Here is a 5485-nt window from a genome sequence, read left to right as displayed (position 1 = left end):
TGTGGGGTCTCAGTGGGACCAGCAGACATTACAGCAGGGTCACGGGGCCTGAGACGCCAGGTGCTTGGGTGGCGGGGAGGGGGTCCTGGCCGCACCCCGCCCCTGCCCACCGCCCTCCCGGGAGGTCCCGCCCCTCTCCTGTGATTGCAGCTTTCCTGGTCACAGGGTGAGCCTTTCCTCTTCTCCTCTGCTTCCTTTCTCACCACAAAGCGCGTTCATTTCACATCCCTGAAGCTGAGAGGCCTGAGGGGCGGGAACCAGTCAGCGAGGCCCCCAGAACCGGCGCGGGGAGCCGGCCCACCCCTGCGCTGGGAGGCCGGGCGCAGAGCCGGGGAGAGAGCCCAGACTCAAGCCGAGACCCCGAGGGACGGGGAGAAACGCCCCTGGTCTCCCTACCCACCCCGAAGACGCCGGGCGGGGCCGGGGGCAGCGCAGAGGCGGGGCCAGCGCGGCGAACCGAGGAGAGGCAGCTACCGCAGACAGGGCCCAGGGCTCGTAGGAGGGAAGCGGAGTCGGGCACAGAGCCCTTACAGACCTTGAAGCTGCGCTCAGAGGCAGACGGACCCCAGAAACAGAGTTCCACAAAGCGGAAGTTTTGTGGGCGCATTCCTCCTGCCGGCGGGAGGGGGCGGGTGAGCTCAGCCCTATCTGTTGCAGAGACTCGGAGGTCAGGGCAGAGGGCGCCCGACCGACGGTCCTGTGACCGCTCGCACCCCTTCCCCGCGTCCCACCCTCCTGAACACCCTCCACCCGGCCCGTAACACGGTGAGTTGCCTCCGCCAACTGAATCCTCTACAGGAAAGTTCTCTCTGTACCCATCCATGCTGGGCGCGCACCTGGCCCAGTGAAGGAACATTACAAGTCCCGGCAATCCCCAAGCCTGCTTCACCGGCTTACCTGATGCGCCCCTGAAATGCTTCACACACGGCCTGAAGGCAGGTATTTCTTGAGTAACTGAACCTTCCGGAAGGTAACCCTTACCTACTGTCAGAGTATTTTTCAAAGTAAAAGTCTTCCCCACTAAAGAGGAGCCTGTGTGTCTATGGGGTAGATGAGATCGAAGGGTTAGGCTTGGGGTCAGGGTCAGAGTCGGGGTCAAACTCAGGCACTTTCACCGTTCCGCAGTCAACGTCTGTCCCTGGGATGACAGATCCAAGGCCGCATCCGCGCCCCGCCACTGCTCTTGTCCAGGCTGGAATCTCAGAACCGCACTGCCTCTCAGGCTGATCAGAGGTAACAGCTCACCTGGGCAGACGCACCCCCTGGACGAGGGAGGCCGAGGTGTAAACAGGGAAGATCTAGTGATCCCAGGGCAAAGGGGGCAGACATGGGAATAACACAGAAGTAGCGTGAACCGCAAAGGTTCTTTGCTGTTTGAGAAATTCAGGTGATCCCAAACACTCACAGCTGCGGCTGTCATGTCCGAAGCAATGGTGGAGCGTGTCCAGTAAATAAACACCAACGACCTCCAAGATACTCGGATCGAGGCATCGATGCCTGAAGGGACACTCGTGTACTGACCCGTGCACAGATGTGTCTGAGCGTGTCATCTCATCCCGCCCACGTCTGTGCTCAGTCCCCGAAAGTCTGCACCATGCCTCCAGCTCCAGCCATCACCATATGGATCACAAACCCTCCCCTTGACAGACATGCCCTAACAGGAACTTGGGAGAGGCTTCATTCTGGGAGCCCTGGCTTAGCACAGGACGCCAGGACACGGCCAGTTAGGAGAGGGTCTGCTCGGCCTGTGGGCACTACCTACACACTAAGCCAGGTCCCAACTCATGTTCCAAATGCATGTCCTTTCCCCAGGAGCTGTAGGTGCAAGTGTTCCAGTCCTCAGACAGGTCATGTTCTGCCCGGGAGCTCAGCCCCAGAACCGTGGAGGAAGCTCAGCCCCAGAACCGTGGAGGAAGCTCAGCCCCAGAACCGTGGGGGAAGCTCAGCCCCAGAACCGTGGGGGAAGCTCAGCCCCAGAACCGTGGAGGGAGCTCAGCCCCAGAACCGTGGAGGGAGCTCAGCCCCAGAACCGTGGAGGGAGCTCAGCCCCAGAACCGTGGGGGAAGCTCAGCCCCAGAACCATGGGGGAAGCTCAACCCCAGAACCATGGGGGTGCCAGTCTACCACTTTCACACAAAGGGCCGCATGCCTCTGGCTGGTGTGATGCTCAGAGTCTGCCCCTCAGACGTGTGTGTGGAAGCCCTGCCCCCGGCACCTCTGAGCAGGCCTGCCTTTGGAGGCAAGGTCTTTGAACAGGTGATTGAGTTAAATGAGGCCATTCGGGTGTGTCCTGATCCAATAGACCCAGTGTCCTTGTGGGAAGAGGGGATCAGGATATAGAGACCCACACACACAGGGTGGCCAAGCAAGGACACGGGCAGGAGACGGCCATCCACAGGCCAAGGGGAGAGGCCTCAGGGGGACAAGTCCTGCCCACACCTGGGTCTTGGATTCCAGCCTCCAGGACGGGAGACAATAAATGTCTGTTGTTCGCACTACATCCATAATACTCTGTTACAGCCGCCTGAGTGGGCAAATGCAACTGTAACCCCAGACTTAACCCCGGACATCAGGAGTGAGCTGCAAGCAGAGGCCACTCGTCTGACCTGCCTGTGGGGTCGCTGAATTGCAAAGATGGTGATGGTCTCCAGCAGCTTCCCTCCGAATGCCAGCCTTGTGGTACCTCCAGTGTGGACACCAACTTCTCTGTCATTAAAAATCTCCATTGCTGCCTTCATACTCCTCAGGGTGATGGCTATGCTTGTCTCCATCTTGTCTTTCTTTTTCCAAAGTGGAGCTAGAAGCTCACCAGCTGAAAGCTGGGCTCCTTTCCTCTTGCTGCTGTTCTTGTTCAGTTGCTAAGTCATGTCGGACTCTCTGCGAGGACAGTTGAACCAACTCCACACATTCTAACGGGAAGGGGGCCCCAGGGACAGAGTGGGCTGCACCCCATGATGGGGCAGCTCCAAGTGTGAGCGACATCACTCTTAAACCCCAGTCAACGGGCGGCAGCACCTGACGGATGAGTGGAAACAAGCCAGGATCGTCTCAGCAGCCCAAACAGGCCCTGATTGACAGAAAACACCAGGCAGAGCGACCACAGGGCCACAGGCCTGCTCCAACCAGGACGGCAAGCCCTGACCTTCAGTGAGGTAAAGAATAAAGCCAGAGGGACTTTTCAGGACAGGAAGCAAAGCACACTCCCTCAGAGATGAATGTGGAGAGAACCTGAGAAAAAGTCAACCAGCAGGTGAGTGAAACAGAAGAGGCAAACCTCTCACATGAAAGGGAGAAGAAACGGTTAAAATACCAAAAAGTGGCACCGGAACATACATTTCACCCTCAGCTATCATCAGAACTTGTGTGGGGTCTCGTTACACACCGTCAGGCTGCGTGTCTGTGATTGAGAAACACCTCCCACTGGCTCATCCATTTCAGCATGAGGGTTGGTGACACCAAGGAGCTGGGGGTGGCAGGGTCATAGGGCAGCCGTCCCCAGATTTCAGAGTCACAGTCAGCAGGGGTGTGAGCAGGGGCTGGGCACCTAGGGGTAATGTGGGGTCCTCAGTGGGAGACACAGGAGCGGATGAGCTGCCCCCGAGGGAGACGGCAAGACAGTGATGGGCCAGGGCCATCTGGCGCCCTGCAGGGGATGCGGGTGAGGGAGGGGGCCGCCCGGGTGGGGGACCAGGCAGCCATGACATCCCCAGGCCCAGAGCTGTGCAGGGTGAAGGCCTGGCCCTGGGGTCTCGGCAGGTGGGAGGGTCCAGCAGGGAAGGACGGGCGAGGGCGGCTGGATTAGAGGAAGGCAGGGTGGGGGGCCGGCAGGCGCGGGGCAGGGGGGTCCGGGGAGGCAGCCACAGGAAGGAGGGTGGCGGGGGCCCTGGGTTGAGGTGAGGAGGCCCCTCAGGTGCCCCCAAGCCCGGCGTCTGCAGAGTCTGTGGGGAAGACTGTTCCGAGGCCACTTTTCATCTCACCACGGACAAAGTGGGCCTTCTCTCCACTGATGGACACCTCCTCTGTGACCCTCCAGTCGGTCAGCCGCTTAACTTGGAAAACTACACCACCAACCCACAGTGACCACTTTTTAACCCACGCTTGGAAATGGAGCATCGATTTCACATAGGTCACAGCAGCGCCAACACCCATGGGCTGAGTCAGGAAGGGAGTGTCCTGAAGCGAGAGGCAGAGGCCGGGACACATCTGCCTGGCTGGCGCCGTCCGGTGTGACGCACGTGCAGCCCCGTAACGAACCAGCCCTGCACGCGCACCTCTCCCAGGTCCTTCTTGATGCCAGTGTCCTTGACCTTCACTTACCGTCTTCCCATCTAGCAATGCGGATTGGTCCACTTCAGTGCTTTTAGGAGAAATACCACTGGAGATGATATTTTCGGTTTTGGTCACTCTCATGCCTATTTGGGCTTCCCTGGTGGCTCAGCTGGTAAAGAATCTGCCTGTAATGTGGGACACCTGGGTTCGATCCCCGGGTTGGGAAGATCCCCTGGAGAAGGAAAAGCAACCCACCCCAGTACTCTTGCCTGGAGAATTCCATGGAGCGGAACAGGCTGCAGTCCATGGAAACACAAAGAGTCGGACACGACTGTGGGACTTTCACGCCTATTTACCAGGGTGGGCAGAGATCTGAAGATTATTCTTTGTTCCTCAGTCTTGGACAAACCCTCAAAACCCCCTTACTAGGCTTCAGTACAGCTCTCCAGTAAAACTATGAAGATTTTATATGACTCATATGTGAAGCCATCATTCCTACAGAAACCTGGTGCCATTTAACAATTCCATACCCTGAAATTTCTAATCAAAACTCCAAGTAAAGTGTCAGACTTTTAACAGCTGGACCACTGCTTTGCTTGGAAGCTGAAAGGGGGAGGGAAACCTGATTGCATTAAAGTGAAGGCTCCCAAATGCAGACAACACTACTCTTTCAGTGGGTTGGCTGAGGCTGTTCGTCAACATAAACTGAAAACCATTCAACAGTCATCATTACACTGCCTACCACCAGGAATCAGGCAGGTATAGCCGACCACTCTCACATTCTATGGACTGTGAGCAGCCCAGACGCTGTTACAGGGGTGCCCAGAACACTTGGAAGAGACATTTGGCTGTTTGGAGGTCAGGGACCTGTCAGTCTAACTGGATTCCCCCATGGTGGGACCAGGAGCCACACCAGACAATTGGTGCCCAGACAGCACCACCTCCAGGAATTTCCAGGCTGCTGAAGACCCTGCATCACAGCATTCTTCCCCTCTGGCCAACCTTGTTGTGGTGACAAAGCAAAAGGCTGCACAGTGTGGGTTCAGGACATTGAGATGCAGCCCCTGGTTTTGCAGAAAAGTATCAACTGCATGTGATGCTCAGAGAAAAAGCTACAGCAGCTTAGAGTTCGTGTCAGTGTCCTGCCTGCAACATCTGTACCGAAAGAGCAGAGTGTGTGGTGGGTTTACACAGTGGGGGGCACAGTCACCACATT

At 57.5% G+C, this 5485-nt stretch overlaps 1 long non-coding RNA gene across 1 annotated transcript; it reads left to right on the top strand.

Moving 5' to 3' along the window:
• The first annotated feature begins 855 nt into the window (after positions 1-855).
• LOC104987966 lies at positions 856-3829 on the top strand. Its single transcript, XR_825186.1, has 3 exons — positions 856-935; positions 1126-1233; positions 1813-3829. It is a non-coding gene; the product is annotated as an uncharacterized LOC104987966 (long non-coding RNA).
• Positions 3830-5485: the final 1656 nt, after the last annotated feature.

Source organism: Bison bison, unplaced genomic scaffold (genome assembly GCF_000754665.1).
Source record: "Bison bison bison isolate TAMUID 2011002044 unplaced genomic scaffold, Bison_UMD1.0 scf7180017846269, whole genome shotgun sequence".
NCBI classification, from domain to species: domain Eukaryota; kingdom Metazoa; phylum Chordata; class Mammalia; order Artiodactyla; family Bovidae; genus Bison; species Bison bison.
Note: the sequence above shows the minus strand (reverse complement) of the source record. Positions and strands in the feature narration are given on the sequence as shown.